The sequence below is a fragment of the Ursus americanus genome, chromosome 8, assembly GCF_024610735.1.
Source record: "Ursus americanus isolate L20-20 chromosome 8, mUrsAme1.1.p, whole genome shotgun sequence".
Lineage (NCBI taxonomy): Eukaryota > Metazoa > Chordata > Mammalia > Carnivora > Ursidae > Ursus > Ursus americanus.
This window is the reverse complement of record NC_142134.1, coordinates 1,823,169-1,840,971: the sequence shown is the minus strand read 5'-3', so window position 1 is coordinate 1,840,971 and position 17,803 is coordinate 1,823,169. Positions and strand designations below refer to the sequence as shown.

The following is a 17,803-nucleotide window of genomic DNA, read 5'->3' as shown; positions in this document are numbered from 1 at the left end:
GGAGAGAGGTAGGTGAGGGCCAGGTCCTGTGGGGCCTTGGGGACTGTGACAAAATGTTTGACTGTTATTCCAATGGTGAGGGAAAGTTGATGGAAGGTTTCAAGCAAGGGGGTAGAAAGGGATTCACTAATTTATTGAAAGAAGATTTTCTTTTCTATTTCATTATGAAAATAGAAGCAGCTAGAAGAAACTTCACACTGATTCCTGCCAACCTGGTTACCCACCTACTTGTCTGTGCCCATTTACCTCATCTTCCTAATTGTAACTAGGTGAACAACTGTCTGTCTTCCACTCTGAAAATTTTCTCCATGTTTGCATTGGATCCTGCTCCTTCCTGCTTAATGTCTCTCTGTCTGATGTCATCATTTCCCTTCTCTAATAGACTTGTCTTTAGCAAGCATATGCCTTAATTTCTTCCATCTTGGATATCTACTAGATATTGCAAACTTAAAATGTCTAATACCAAATTCGTGATTCTCCCCTCAAAACCTACTGGATCTGCAGTTTCCCACATCTCAGTTGATGGCACATCCACCCTTGTAGTTACCCAGACCACAAACTACTTCATTTCTCTCAAAGTCAATAGAAAAAAGTTTCTCAAAGTTAATAGAAAAAAAAAAGTAAATAAAAATGAGTCTGATCATTCAAGATTTGTTTGTTTAACCAGCTGTGAGCTAGTATAGATGATGATGATTCTTCTTCTTCTTCTTCTTCTTCTTCTTCTTCTTCTTCTCCTTCTTCTTCTTCTTCTTCTTTTGCGTGGCTACCCTGTGATGATACTCGGCTATACCTAGTGAGATAAGACAGAGTTAAGAAAAGTATATTTTAACTGATTTAAAAAAAAAATCAGTTCATTGTACCTGAAAATTCTGTTGGTGCTACCTTGAGAATATTCTAGAATATGACCATTTATCACAACTTCTGCTACCTATGTGGTCCAAAATACCCTTATTTCTCACCAAACTTATCTCCATGTTTCTGCCTTTGCCCATCCCCACTACCAGTCTATTTGGAACACAACAATTTGAGTGAGCCTTTACAAGTTTAAGTTAGGTCATATTAATTCTCCCTTAAGACCCCCAGTGCCACCCCAACCCTGATTTTTCTCAGAATAAGACCCGTAGTCTCAGCTGTTTCCCTGACATGATATTGTCCCTTGTTATCTCTCTGGACTTACCTTCTACCACTCTCTTGTTTTGCTGTCTCCACTATAGTCACAATGGTCTCTTGACAGTTTCTTAAATACTGGACGGGCGCCCTCTGAAGGTCCGTGCGCTGGCTGTTCTCTGCCTGGTAGGCCCTTAACCAGATATCTATGTTTTTCCTTCCTCCGTTTAAATCTGGTATCTGCTCAGATGTTACCTTCTCAAGGTCTCTATAAAATAACAACTCTCTTGTCTGTGACTTCTCTTTCTTTACTCTTCTTTTAAAAGATGACAGAACTTTCAGAAATGATATGTATGTATCAATTTATGTACATATTATTTGTCTCCTTCCACTAGGGTCTCAGCTCTAGTGGGAGCAACTAAGTTAGCAACCCTTTTTTGTTTATACTTTACTCCCTGCACCTAGAAGGAGACTTGGAGTCTAGTAAATATTCAATTACAAAACTGCTTATTCAGTCACTTCATAAGTACTTATTAGCATAATTTCTGGAAAGCTGCACAGATGACAACTAATCTTTGGAGGGGAGGAGTGTGTTAGAAAATAGACCTTTCATTGTATACTGTTTCATAATCATCAATATCTTAATTAATAAATATTAATTATTTCCACTTTAAGAAATTAGTTAGTAGATATAAACTATATGTAAAATAGTCTGCTCATCCAGGATTGGTTTTGGTTAACTAGTATAGACTACTTTAAATTGTGAAGATGCTAGGCTGTATCTACTAAGATAAAACACAGTGAAGGAAGCTATGTTTCATTTGAGTGGTCAGGGCAGGCAAAGAGATTTGTAAAAAGATAAACAGGCATGTTAAAAATTTTAAGGGTTTATTTGAGCAAAAATTGATTCAAATTGGGCAGCATCCAGTCTAACAGGTAGAAAGGAGCCCTGAGGAGCTGTACAAAATGACACTTTAATAGGCAAAAGGGAACTGGAATAAGGAAGTCATACTAGGCAAGAAAAGCAGATTAGTTGTTGAAAAGTTACTTTCCTTTAAGGAATGTTAGGGGTTTACCGGGAAGATTACCTAACTAGTACAGATAAGGTGATTCCTGATTGATTGGTTTCAGATTCCATATCTGGGAGAGCTGCAACAATAATTAAGTCTCAGTTTGGTGATATGAGGCTTGGCATAAATGACTTTATTTTGGGCCTGTTTTTTGTTTGTTTGTTTTTAACAGATTGAACAGCTTGTCTGCAGTTACAGAATTTCTGGAGAGAGTGGCTTAAGATTTGGATGCATATCCTTTCTCTAAAAGGTACTTAAAACATTTATTGATTAATTTTTTTTCTTACCTGAAAGATTAATACATGCGTGTGATGAAAACATTTAAGTAGTACATGAAGAATCACAGTGAAAAATAAACCTTCTTGACACATCTGATCCCCAGGGTGCCATTGTCATCCCAAAGGCAATTTTGCCATTTCCTAGAGTGTTATCCTCAAATTAATCTATGGTTGTGCACATATATTTCTTTTCCTATATTGTGTATCTTTTTACAAAAATACCTGCTGTACATGCTGTGGTGCATTTTGCTTAAAATGTGACCTTTACATAAATATTTTCATTCAGTTTTAGAAGGTAAAGTGAATTTTTGAGGCATGTTAATTGCACATACTCCCATGTTGATGTTTAAATTACTGTTTTTCCCTCCAAACTGTGTTTATTTCTGCTGAAGCTGCAGAGGGCACTGTACACCTTCCAAAACCACGGCATAACCTTGAAGAGTGTTTTGCAGTTCTTGAATGTGGCACACATTTTAGGATGCAGAGGAGCTCCTGGTATTAGAAATATGCATCAATTCAAATTATTCTCCTGTCTGCACTTATTTTATGCATTTCATATAAAATTGATTACAATATATATTTATATCATACCATTACCATCATACTTTTTCTTTAGTAGATACAATGTTTAATTTTCAAAGCACAAGTCTTACCTTTAATTTTGCTATAACTATTTGTTTTATTTCTTTATTTTTTAATTTTTAAAAAATTTTTTAATTTATTTGTCAGAGAGAGAGGGAGGGAGTGAGCGTGTACACAAGCAGGGGGAGCAGCAGGCAGAGGGAGAAGCTGGCTCCCATCTGAGCAGGGAGCCCAAGGTGGGACTTGATCCCAGGACCCTGCGATCATGACCTGAGCCGAAGGCGGATGCTTAACTGACTGAGCCACCCAGGCATCCCTGCTATAACTATTTGTAATGATCACATAGTATCCTTTTCCTTTTAATCATGGTTACAGAGGATTTGTATGGGATCATGGAAGCAGCACTTACCTAGGTCAGTCCAACCCCACCATTTGTAAGTTATGCCGTAATACCGGAGAATCATTTATCTATGTGATTTACCATTTCCTCGTCCACAAAATGAGGAGATTGGCTGAGAGAATTTCTAGGATTCCTGTCAGCTTCAGTAAGTCTGTGATGTCTTCATAATAAGAGGCACTTGTTAAAATGGAGTTTGGATGTGTGTCAAATAGAATAAGAATGAGTGAGGGGCGGGCAAAGCCATGCAGCTTGCAGGGGATATTCCAGGTAGTCACAGCGCTGCAGAGACGGCTATGGTAGTCCACCAAAATCCACTCCCTGCTTTCTGGCCAGAAAGCAAGCCTCGCGCTTAAATCTGCTACTTCCAGGCCTAGATAATGAAAACTTTGTGGGCGCAGTTTTCCTCTCTTGTCCTTGGTGAGCATTCCTCCTCTTTCCCTCAGTGATGGTTCCAGACCTCCCTCACTCTCCTCATGCCTGAGTCCCATCCTCATCCTTCCTGAGAAACCAGGCCACCAGGCAGGATGTCTCACCTCCCACCTCTCCTACCCTTACAGACTGTGCTCCAATTGACCCATATCCCACCAGTTCTATTATCACACACTTCCGGAGAATGAGGCGTTTGTTACCTCTGAGGGTCTGAGGCGCATTCTTCTGTTTACACCCTGAGTCTGTCCTCTTCAGTCTCCTCTTCAGTCTCCTCCAGGACGTTGCTTCAGGAATTATTCTCTATTTCAGAAGAAAGGCTATAAAGTAACAAAAAGAAGAGTCACTCTAAAAGAAATTATCTAAAGTTGTTGAGTGAATAATCCTTACCACCCTTCAAATTTCATCTTCCTTAAGGTGACGAATGTTGTTTCTGACCTTTTCTTTAGTATATGTAGAAAACATGTTTGGGAAGTAGCCAAGTTTTTATCTTCATAATGGAATCATTCTGTACTTACTGATATGCAATTTGCTTTTTATGCTAACAAATCAATATGTAGATCTGCCTTTTTTTTTAAACTGGCTGCCTAATATTCAATTGTATGTATTCAATTATGGTTAATTCAGCCATTCCTTTATCTGGACTTTTAGATTGTTGCCACCGTTTTATATAGCTTATAATACAAAAACCCATCTGTGTACACTTCCACACATTCTTGCCTCTATTTTCATAGTGTAGATAGATTGCTGGCAGTTAAAATGTTGACCCAAATGATATGCTTGTTTTGAATTATAACAAGTACTACTAAATTACTTTCTAAATAATTTGTACCAGTCATACTACAACCAAGAGTATGTGAGTGTCTGCTTCTCCATCCTTCACCATTACTTGATATTACCAATATTTCTATTTTAAAAATTTTATAGGGAAGAAGATATTTTATTATTATTAATTTATTATTAATTTAATCTGCAGTTCCCTGACTGCAAATAAAATTGAGCATCTTTTCATTATTATTTCATAATATTTTAAAATATATTATTTAATATTTAAAAATATATTATTTAATAATAAAAAATACATCTTATTTTTTAAATTGTCCATTTGGATGAAAAAGTCCTTTCTCCTTTGCTCATTTTTTTGGATTTTTTATCTGTTCAAATATTTTGCTCACTTGCTGCCTGTGCTCTGCTGTTGTGTTCTGGCTGCTTTATCCTTCAGGCCATTTGTCTGCAGAACCTCTCGTTGTGTGTCAGTGTTGATCCCTGGCCTGAATGTGGCATGTTTTACCTAGGGGTGCTCTGGTCTGCTTGTGAAATGAGACCTGTGGCTGCTACCACCATGTGAACTGAGGCTTTGCAAAACTTCAGGTTGGGGAGATGCCAAGGCAGGGGTTTGGGCCAGTCTTCTGGGGGAGGGCCTGCTGCACTGGGACTGAGGCAAGCTTGACTGGGAAAGGCATTTCCACTGGAGCATAGGGGGTTTGGGCTTGGTGTGAGCAAGTTAGGTAGGGAGTGTTGGCACTGTGCTTGTTCCCACAGGTGGCCCTGTGCTTATGCCAAGGGGTGGGGGAGGGAAATGTTGCCAGCCAGTTTCTTGTTCCTGGAGGGGTCTCTCCATGAATGCTGTCTCTCAGGGGCGCACTCCAAGTGAATAACCTCCCCACTATGTGCCCCAGATGCTCTTCAGATCTCTGTTTCCAAGCTATGTGTGTGTCTGTGAGCTGTTTGCCCTGCCTTCTCTCCAGGCGCAGCCCCAGTGTCCTCTAAGTTCTCCCAGACCCAGCATACTGACCTTTAAAATTCCTGGCTTTAAGCCTGGCTGGTTGCAAGAACTCATGAACTTTGGGCCCTCTTGCCTTCCAAGCCAATTGCTGCGGGGGATTCATTTTCCCCTTCTGCTCCCCTGCATGCTGGTCTGTCTCTCACCCATCTCCGCCACCGCGGCTTCATCCCCACTGCTTCAGCCTGGATATGTTTCTTTCCCAAGTCACATCTCCGCACTTCCTATCTTCTTCGATGTGGCCTCCTCTCTACCTTTAGTTGTGGAGTTTGTTCTGCCAGTCTTCAGATCGATTTCTAGAGTATTTAGGATGATTTGATAGTTACCTAGTTGTATTCATTGGATGAGGTGAGCCAAGGGTCCTTACTCTGCTGCCACCTTCCCCTCCCCATTACATTGTTTTCTTTAAACAAAATCCTCAAAATTCAGAACATGTTCCATACTTAACAGCATGTCTCAATTCTGATGGTCAATTTTGATTAGAAATATTGATCTTGTTTAGAAGTTATATAGTTTACCATTGAAAAAATAGTCACATATCCTAGTTGTCCCAAATGTACTTTAAAGTTTTTGAATAACTGAATCAATTATCAGTTTTTAAATTAGAATTAAAATTAAACATTTAGCTCCTCAGGTACACTAGCCACATTTCAAGTCTTCAGTAGCCACATGGGACTAATGGAGAGTGTATTGGAAAGTGTAGCTCTGGGGCTCCTGGGTGGCTCTGTCAGTTAAGTGTCTGCCTTCAGCTCAGGTCATGATTCTAGGGTCCTGGGATGGAGCCCCACATCTGGCTCTGCTCCCTCAGATTCTAATACACATCCCTTTCCTGGTTTCCTTTTACTCTCTGACCACCACTCTTTGATCTCCTCGGTCAGCTCCTCATCTTTGACTTACTCTTAGGTATTAAGATTCCTAGTGGTTTCATTCAGTCCTCTGCTCTTTATATTCTCTGCCCCCGTCACTGTTTTAGCTACCATTTGTAGATTTTTTTTAAAAGATTTTATTTATTTATTTGACAGAGACAGCGAGAGAGGGAACACAAGCAAGGGGAGTGTGAGAGGGAGAAGCAGGCTTTGTGCTGAGCAGGGAGCCTGATGTGGGGCTCGATTCCAGGACCCTGGGATCATGACCTGAGCTGAAGGCAGAGGCTTAATGGCTGAGCCACCCAGGCGCCCCATGTAGACTAACTCTTATATATCTCTAATCCAAAATTCCCCCTTATCTTAGAAATGAACATCTAACTCTTTATTGGATATCCCATGAACATCCGACGGGCATCTCAAAATTTCCCAAACTAGCCTCCTATGTTTTATGGTCAGCTCTGTCTCTTTTGTTACAATTTTCAGTTGGTTCAACAACAACCCAGTTATCTGAGAGAAAAATTGGAAGTTACTTTTCACTGCTGCTCTTGCTCACAGCCCACATCCAACCACCCAGGACCCTTGCCTTCTTGTGTATCACTAATACCACTGATGTATTCCAGCTTCACCTTCCTTTTATGACTAACTGCAATTCTTTTCCAGAATTAGTTCAAGTGTCATTTTCCAAGAAGCCTCTAGTTGTTGATCCTCTGTGTTCCTCTCACACCATGTGTAGTACTTATATCTCAGAGCTTCCATATGGCTTCCCAACTATACTATAAGCTCTTTGACAGTAAGGCTGTATCTCAATTTTCTTATATCCCAGTTTGCTAAATGGTTGAAAGCTTGATGTTTATCCTTTTTTTGTTGTTGTTGTTGTTTTTTTGTTTTGTTTTGTTTTTTTAAAGATTTTATTTATTTATTCGACAGAGATAGAGACAGCCAGAGAGAGAGGGAACACAAGCAGGGGGAGTGGGAGAGGAAGAAGCAGGCTCATAGTGGAGGAGCCTGACGTGGGGCTCGATCCCGTAACGCTGGGATCACGCCCTGAGCCGAAGGCAGACGCTTAACCGCTGTGCCACCCAGGCGCCCCTGATGTTTATCCTTTTGAAACATCAGTTGGTGATAGTTATTGTGCCCTCAACATCTCGATGATATTTTAAGAAATGAAATATAAATACTTTAATACCTGTGAAAAATGACTGTTTCCAAGAAGTTATTTCCATACTGAGAGAAGTAGCTAAAAATACACATGAAGTATCTGTCTTGAAAAGTTTAATTGATATACTGTAACTAGAATGGACCCTAATAACATAATTTTTTCAGGCCTAGAGCTGTCTCTGAAATGTAATCTCTGTGATATCTGTATACCAGTAATATTGAGAACCACATCATTTCCTTCCAGGATCCATAAAAGGCATTGCATATGTAATTAGCAGAACAAATTACCATGTAGGGCATATACTTTTACATTTGCATGGTGGGTAAGAATGGTTGTTTTGATTATGATTTCCATGTATTTGGTTTTTTGCTTCTTTTGTTTTACAATCTTTAATGTATATATCAGTACCAGAGGATACGCTGACCTTTTAAAATTAAAATATTTATTTAATTTGGTGAAGTGTAAGATCCGCTCACCAGTAAAACACCCTGGTTTAACCTTAGTGTTATGTATGCTTCTCTTAAGTGTTTTAAGCATTACTGCTTTAGTTTTTGGAGTTATTTCCAAATACTTTTGCAAATATATACACGGGAACAGCATGAATTTTCTTGATACACAGAATAATCATGGCATGGGTTTATTTGAAAACCTAATAGTAGCACTTGCCACTGTAAAACATTGAGCTTTTTGCTGGAGTGGACTCTTGTTTTTCAGTTTTTTCTTTTTCTTTTCTTTTTTTTTTAAGATTTATTTATTTATTTATTTGACAGAGAGAGAGAGAGCCAGTGAGAGAGGGAACACAAGCAGGGGGAGTGGGAGAGGAAGAAGCAGGCTCCCAGCGGAGGAGCCTGATGTGGGGCTCGATCCCGGAATGCCAGGATCATGCCCTGGCCCTGAGCAGAAGGCAGACGCTTAATGACTGCACCACCCAGGTGCCCTTCAGTTTTTTCTTAATAGGTTTGTAATTTGATCTCTTTCTGAGATAACTTGTCATCTTATGAGAAACCATTGGAGAGTTAGCTGAAAGTAGAAGCAAATCCCAGGGAACCCCTAAAAAAATAGCTAATCCCCTTATCTTACTGCCAACTTTGGCAGTGATAACAACCTAATCCTGTAGAAATTTGTGCATCTATTAACTGGAAACATGCTCAGTACCCACATTACAAGTTAAGAGATTTGAAAGTGGCTGTCTCTGAGGAGTGGGAGTGGGTAGTAGATAAGGGGTAGAAGGCATAAGGGAACTGCTGTTTTTGTTTTAAGCTTTTTGGCACTACTTGATTTGTAAAATATGTGCACATGCTATTTTAGTGAAAATAAAACAACTTATAAAAAGAAAACTTACAAAAAGAAGTTATCAACCCTAAACCTGGCCATTAGTTCTTGTGTTATTTCTTATGGGCTAGATGCACACCAACCGAAAGGAAGCTGAATTGGTCCTCCTTGAGTGGGGCTTCTTCCAAAGACCCTCCTGGAATGAGGGGCCCCAGAGAAGAGTGAAACACAGGGGATCAGTGGCCAACGTAGGAATCAGTTGTGACGAAATAACATGGGGGAATCATTACTTATATCAAATGAACTATACATAAGTGATTCCTCAAGCACTCCCAAAGAGAAAAGGTTACTTTCCAATGAAGTCCTCTCTACACTGCTTCCAAAAACTAGTGTGGTGGACTGATGTTTCCTGTCTAAAAGAGAATGAAACCAGAAAATTAGTAGTTCTGGCATCCTTGGGTATATGGATATGGATCCTTCACTAAATCTGGTCTTGATTCTGTGAGAAGCATGAAAGCAGAATTCGCCTGCATCTCTAAATGCGCTTGATCTCCTTTGCTTAGTAATTGAATAAATAGTAAAATAAAATGAAAATATTTCTAGCTTGTCCAAATTGTAATTCTTACCAGTCTTTGTTCTTTTGATCAGATTATGTAATTTGACCTAGCACGATTGATACTGGGGAGAAAGTTAGCTAGAATGACTTCATGGTTAGTGGGGAGAGCTAGAGAAAGATAGAGACAAGAATGACATTTCCCCTCCTCTGCCTGCTACCTGAGTATAGCTTACTATGAACACATTGCTTTTGGAGACATTGAGCTCTGGGTTCTCATCAATGAAATCCATCTGGGTTGCCAGACAACCCAGAGGAGGTCTCCAGGTGAAGTCAAAGGGAAAGGGAAAATAGAATTGTGGCTGGTTTCCCTGGATTATGTCGGGAGCAAGCTGTTAAAATAGAAGACTACTCATGTAGCTAATGACCCCCTGTTAGAGAAGGTGCCTCTAGATAGATCATTTCAGCTTTTCCAGATGGATGACTATAGTTGGCATTCTTCCTGTCTGTCCTGAAATTAGATCGTCTGCAACTGTTATTTTCATTTCAGTTCATATCACTTCAATTCACTAATAAATGAACATTGAGAAAGATCATGAACTAATGATTAGTTTACTTAATTGTACCTGTTATTCAGTCTTATTTCTTTAATTGTTCTCTAAGTAACAAGAGTCTTGTTAATTATGTTGATGAAATCAAGATACAATGTGTCAACCACATACTACTGATTGATCAACGATTAGTAATTAAGTATCTCTTTGTACCAGGAACTAGAAATTTAGGATGCATATTTTAACAAAACAGATAAAAATATTTTGCTCTAATTTTGCATTTTTCGTTTTACTCACATTTAGTAATGCCTTAGACCAAAAGATTTGAAATTCCAACTACATTTCCATTCTCTGTAGACCTGTTTTTCTTCTCCATACAGACATATAGACAGACACACTACTCACTCACCTATTTAAAATTTGGAGTATTTAATGGTAAATGTTGAAATACAAATGTACTTTTAATTAGATTTCCTTTCACTCCTACTTTCTTTCCTGCTGCAGACCATCAAGTGTTCTTTCTGAATCTTTGTTACGTTTGGTTATCATTTTTATTTTAGCTATGCTGTTGTGTTTTAGGAGTTGTTTTTAACCACTAGATGACAAGAGTTAAGTGATGATTTACATGTTTTTGATTTAATGTCTCTCAAGCACAATGTTTTTGCTTTGGAAGCATTATGTACATCGTTTTATTTCTTTAAGTATCAATTAAATTAATGAAGTTGGATTTTGTCTTATATAGTAATGAAAATAGTTCCCTTATTCTATAAGAAATATTTAATAAATATAAAATGGAAAGAATAGGGTTTATAAATTCCCTCTTTTGAGTATTTCATGACCTCACTCTACTCTCTACATCCAAGCTATTAATGCTGGATACAATATAAGAGGAGCAAATTAAAGTTAGAATTTCTGGATATCAGAAATAGTACAGCAGTATAAAGGGGTGAAAAGTTGAAGCCAAGGATCTGCTCGGTGTTTGGCTCCCAGAAGGTAAAGGGGTAAGGGCAAAAAAACAAAACAAAAAAACAACCAAGCCAGGTTTGGTTTGAATCCAGGGGTTACAATAGGAATTCCCTGTTCAGCTGGGGAGACTGGAGGCTTACTACCAGTGACTGGGGGTACCAGACCTGGGGCTGTGGCTTATGCAAAGCTTGAGTCTATGGAGGTTTCTGTATATAGTGTTTGGATCAGTCTTGAGCCTACCTTCCCTAGAAATGAAAATTCATTTTCAGTATGCTCAGTTTTACTGGGAGGGAGGAACTTGGAGCTGCTGATAGGAGATTTGGTTCTGGACTGTCAAAATATTGGGCGAAAGAGAGGTGAGCAGAGGAAAGAGAGAGTCATCAAGAACTTTCAAGTAGAGAAAAACCCAAAATCTCCAAATTCCAAAATGTGGAAACACATCCAACAAAAGCTGTAGGTGGAAGATGACTTCCTCCTAGACAGGTCAAAATCAAAGACAGAATTAGTGAATTGCAAGATAATACTCAGGAATTTGTTCAGAATGCAGCCTGGATAGATAAAATGATTTTGAGTAATTAAAAGAAATGAAGGATAGCTAGAGAGGCTCCAACATTTGCACTAAAATCTAACAGTAATTCCCGAAGAAGTGAATAGAGGAAATAAGCAATATTCAATATTCAAATGACAGACGAATTTTTCAAAATCTGAGGAATTTTCAAAATTCCCGAGATTGAAAGTGTATTGCAAAGAGCAAGTGAAATAATTAAAAGTAACTTCACACCTAGTCACAGATTTGTGAAATTGGGAAGCATCAAGAATAAAAAGAACAATTTTAAAAGCTTCCAGAAAGGAAAAAAACAAAACAAACAAAACCAAAACTTACCTAAGAGGATTGACATTAGACAGCAAATTTCCCACCAGTGGAAGGATATAACAGAAGGTAATATACTAATTATCCTCAAAATGCTGGAGTGAAATAACTGTCATCTAGAATTTTATGTCTAGTGAACCTATTATAAGAGTGAGGGTAGAATTATATTGACATTTGCAAACATAGAAATATTAAGAGGACTTAGATGTTAATTGAGAAAACTACCAAAGCATGTGTTGCGGCAGGGCAGGGTTGGGGGTGGGTGGTGGGGAGAAGTGGAATGGAAGAAACTGACAAATTCAGGAAGTGGAAAGCATTCTGATAAATTTAACCAACTACTAATAAGAACTTGGTTTTTAGGGTATTTTTTTTAGAAAAGACAAAATCCTAGTATATAATAAGGGATATGAAAGAGGAGTAGTGTTCAAAGGATAGTTGAAACATGTTGAGGTTCTTGTTTTGGGAGGAAACTGAAGATCCTCAAAACCATATATTTAGATTAAAAAATTAGAGTTAAAAGTGTGTAAGTCAGGCCTGGATGGTTTTCCTGGGGAATTCTACCAAACATTCAAAGAAGAAATAATACCTATTCTCCTAAAGCTATTTCAAAAAATAGAAACAGAAGGAAAGTTACCAAACTCATTCTATGAGGCCAATATTACCTTGATCCCCAAACCAGGCAAAGACCCCATCAAAAAGGAGAATTACAGACCGATTTCCCTAATGAATATGGACACCAAAATCCTTAACAAGATCCTGGCTAATAGAATCCAACAGTACATTAAAAGGATTATCCATCATGACCAAGTGGGATTCATCCCTGGGATGCAAGCGTGGTTCAACATTCGCAAATTGATCAATGTCTTAGATTTTATCCAGAAAGAAAAATTCAAAAATCATATGATTCTCTCAATAGATGCAGAAAAAGCATTTGACAAAATACAGCATCCTTTCCTGATTAAAACCCTTCAGAGTGTAGGGATAGAGGATACATTCCTCAATCTCATAAAATCCATCTATGAAAAGCCTACAGCAAATATTATTCTCAATGGGGAAAAGCTGGAAGCCTTTTCTTTAAGATCAGGAACACGACAAGGATGCCCACTCTCGCCACTATTATTCAACATAGTACTAGAAGTCCTTGCAACAGCAATCAGACAACAAAAATGGAAAAAAGATATCCAAATCGGCAAAGAGGAAGTCAAAATGTCTCTCTTCGCAGATGACATGATACTCTGTAGGGAAAACCCAAAATAATCCACTCCCAAACTATTAGAAGTTATAGAGCAATTCAGTAATGTGGCGGGATACTAAATCAATGCTCAGAAATCAGTAGCATTTCTATACACGAATAATGAGACTGAAGAAAGAGAAATTAGGGAATCCATCCCATTGACAATAGCACCAAAAACCATACGTTACCTTGGAATTAACTTAACCAGACACGTAAAGGATCTATATTCTAGAAACTATAAATCACTCTTGAAAGACATTGAAGAAGACACAAAAAGATGGAAAGATATTCCATGCTCATGGATCGGAAGAATTAACATAGTTAAAATGTACATGCTACCCAGAGCAATCTACACTTTCAGTGCTATCCTGATCAAAATACCGATGACATTTTTCAAAGAACTGGAACAAATAGTCCTTAAATTTGTATGGAACCAGAAAAGGCCCCGAATCTCCAAGGAACTGTTGAAAAGGAAAAACAAAGCTGGGGGCATCACAATGCCGGATTTCGAGCTGTGCTACAAAGCTGTGATCACAAAGATAGCATGGTACTGGCACAAAAACAGACACATAGACCAATGGAACAGAATAGAGAATCCAGAAATGGACCCTCGGCTCTTTGGGCAACTAATCTTTGATAAAGCAGGAAAAAACATCCCGTGGAAAAAAGACAGTCTCTTCAATAAATGGTGCTGGGAAAATTGGACAGCTACATGCAAAAGAATGAAACTTGACCACTCTCTCACACCATACACAAAGGTAAACTCCAAATGGATGAAAGACCTTGATGTGAGACAGGAATCCATCGAAATCCTAGAGGAGAACATAGGCAGCAACCTCTACGACATTGGCCAAAGCAACCTTTTTCATGACACATCTCCAAAGGCAAGAGAAACAAAAGATAAAAAGAACTTGTGGGACTTCATCAAGATAAAAGCCTTCTGCACAGCCAAGGAAACAGTCAAAAAAACTAAGAGGCAGCCCACGGAATGGGAGAATATATTTGCAAATGATGCTACAGATAGAAGACTGGTATCCAAGATCTACAAAGAACTTCTCAAACTCGATACGCAAGAAACAAAGAAACAAATCAAAAAATGGGCAGAAGATATGAACAGACACTTTTCCAATGATGACATACAAAAGGCTAACAGACACATGAAAAAATGTTCAAATCACCAGCCATCAGGGAAATTCAAATCAAAACCACACTAAGATACCACCTTACGCCAGTTAGAATGGCAAAAATTGACAAGGCAGGAAACAATTGCTGGAGAGGATGTGGAGAAAGGGGATCCCTCCTACATTGTTGGTGGGAATGCAAGTTGGTACAGCCACTCTGGAAAACAGTGTGGAGGTCCCTTAAAAAGTTAAAAATTGAGCTACTCTATGATCCAGCCATTGCACTACTGGGTGTTTACCCCAAAGATACAGACGTAGTGAAGATAAGGGCCATATGCACCCCAATGTTCATAGCAGCAATGTTCACAATAGCTAAATCGTGGAAGGAACCGAGATGCCCTTCAACAGATGACTGGATTAAAAAGTTGTGGTCCATATATACACTGGAATATTACTCAGCTATCAGAAAGAACGAGTTCTCAACATTTGCTGCAACATGGACGGCACTGGAGGAGATAATGCTAAGTGAAATAAGTCAAGCAGAGAAAGGCAATTATCATATGATTTCTCTCATCTATGGAACATAAGCACTAGGAAGATCGGTAGGCGAAGAAAGGGATAAAGAAAGGGGGGGTAATCAGAAGGGGGAATGAAGCATGAGAGACTATGGACTCTGAGAAACAAACTGAGGGCTTCAGAGGGGAGGGGCGTGGGTAATGGGATAGACTGGTGATGGGTAGTAAGGAGGGCACGTATTGCATGGTGCACTGGGTGTTATACACAACTAAGGAATCATCGAACTTTACATCAGAAACAAGGGATGTACTGTATGGTGACTAACATAATATAATAAAAAAACATTTTAAAAAAACACAGTAATATTTCCCTCACTCTACAATTTTGTTATTTAGCATAGCGTTTTATATTTTTAAATAAAAGTAAATATTAACCTGTATTTTATAAAAAGCACTAGATGAGTGAGACTAAAATACCAACCATCAGCTCAAGACAAGATGCTTCATTCAAGACAAACCTTAAAAACTTTAAATGGCAGTACTGTGATCCAAAAAGCTAAACTGTATCCGCATGTACTACAGACACATAAGTATTTGAGTATAGACATCATATGAATACAGTAACTGACGTGTATTTTATTTTTTTGATGTTTATCACCACAATTTAATCCAACAGAGATGTATTGAGCACCCATTATGGACCAGCCAGTGTGACAGATGCCGGGGTAGAGAGATGAATGAACTAATTAAATGGTGGTTTGAATCTAGCATCAGTTTTCTCCCCACAATTTTTACACTCTCCTCTTCCCATTCATCTCATCTCACTTAAACTGAATTTTGAACAAATAAAAATTAACCTGATAAAAAATATTTGGAGATATTCATATCATTTTAGATTTGATCAGAATATTTCCCAATTTCAATGAAATAGACAAAGTAACTCAATAATAAAATTCAAACTAGACTATTACATAGTTTTACTTCCATTTTGCATTTTACAGGAATAGTCACTCTTTTCAAGATTCCTCTTTTAATCTCTTTCTCTCTCTCTCTCTCTCTCTCTCTCTCTCTCTTTCTCTCTCTCTCACACACACACCCCTACAACCTTAATCCACATTTAATCTTTTAGACGTTAATCACTCTGAGCTAATTAGCTAGCTTCCTGAATGATCACAAGTTCAACATTTTCATTGGTCATGTATATTATTTAAAACCGAAAATCATAATAATGTGCTGCCTCTCTATAACAGTATATGGAGTAAAGATTATTAAAATAGCTCTAGAGTGAGTCAGGCAAAATAGAAAACCCATATTGGATGTGAACTCATTTCTGCTGACTCACTGTGAGAAACAATATAGTTGAAAGGTAGAGGAATTTAACTTGAGCAACCTTGAAGCCCCACTTAGGTAACAAAGGGGGCACAGGTGGTGCACCCTCTGCCTCTATTCAATGAAGATCATGATTTTGGAAATGAACGCTGAAGAGCAACTACATAGAAGCTGCACAAGAGTAGGGTTCGTTCTTTCATAAGCCCTACTGTGCCAGGCTAGTGGAGAGCATTTAGATGAGGGAGAAAGAGAATAATGATATCATTACAGATCCTCACGTAGAAGAAAGGGGTGACACTTCCCTGGGAGAGGTTACAAACCCAGCACAAAGGCATGAGATTGTAGTCTCAATTAATCAGGGTATCTGCGAAAAGTCACATCCTTCTTTAGAAAAAAATTCTCTGCTTCAGAAATAATAATAATTCTTCTTCCTCTTCCTCTTCTTCTTCTTCTTCTTCTTCTTCTTCTTCTCCTTCTCCTTCTCCTTCTCCTTCCTCCCCTTCTTCTTCTTCTTCTTCTTCTTCTTCTTCTTCTTCTTCTTCTTCTTCTTCTTCTTCTTCCTCTTCTTTCTTCTCTCTCCCTCTTTCTCTCCCGCCCTCTCTCCCCCTCTGGCATTCTTGCCTCTCTGATACTATCCTCATGCACAAAATAGAAAAACTATTAATATTCTATTTTGGACTCATTTGTAATGTAGATATGATAGAAATTTATATAGGGAATGGCCTCTTCATTTTAAAATAATAACAGAGGAAGGAAATATTGGAAATGGTCCAACATAGTGAAACTGCAGATATAAAATGTATTGAGAGAGAAAAGGAGAGAAAAATATGATGATCTCAAGTTTTCAACACAAACATCACAAAAGTGACATAAAGCCTTAAAATAGCTCTGGAAAGGTTTAAGCCCAGGATGTGCAAAAATTGTGGGAAACACGAAAAGAACTGAAATGTTTTCAGCTAATTCCAGAGAAGCAATAATCAAGGAATGTCTATTTCCCTGCTGGAGGTAGATAATGGAATGTTAATGGATAATAAAGTAAAGGCAGAAAGATCCATTAAACAATTTCATTTTCATCTTCTCCAATGAGTACAATCTTTATCAATATGTTGCCTCTTAAGCTTGCCCGAGCTGTTAAGATACCAACTGCAAATGCTAAACAACTTCTGGAGAGCCAATGAGGCAGGGCTAAGTAACCCCTTCCCATGGGGAACAAATATCAGACATTTCATTTCACCCATAAATGTTTTAGAATATATGTCTACAAGAAAAGGATCCTTTTTAAAAAAAATACCATTATCACTCTTCTTAAAATTAACAACTTTTTCATATTAACAAATACATAGTCAATGTTCAAGCATCTCTAATGGTTTCATTAATGTTTTAGAGTTGGTTTGTCTCAAACAAGAGCCAAAGAAGGGCCATATGTTGCATTTCTTTAGCATGTTTCATAAATCTCTTTAATTCACACATTCCCCCTCCCTCTTTTCCTCACAAATTAAAAAAAAAAAAAACACAGGACTGTTGATCCTATAGTTTTCCACATTCTAGATTTTGCTGACTGTATACCCGTAGTGTCAACATATTATTCCATCTTCTATGGATAGTTAGATTTAGAGGTCTGATCAGACTCAGTTGGACATTTTGTCAAAAATAAGCCATATTGATGTGGTGCACCTCTACTAGGAAGTATGTAATATTTGGTTTTCCCTCTTTTTCCTGG

At 38.2% G+C, this 17,803-nt stretch overlaps 1 protein-coding gene across 7 annotated transcripts in view; it reads left to right on the top strand.

Moving 5' to 3' along the window:
* The window catches only part of LOC123789071 (uncharacterized), an 81,263-nt gene that overhangs the window by 2,133 nt on the left and 61,327 nt on the right, over positions 1–17,803 (top strand). For all 7 annotated transcript variants that reach the window (XM_087863938.1, XM_087863939.1, XM_087863940.1 and 4 more), the window contains exon 2: positions 2,350–2,427. The gene's annotated coding sequence lies outside the window, so the exon portion shown is untranslated. The remainder of the gene's footprint in view (positions 1–2,349; positions 2,428–17,803) is intronic.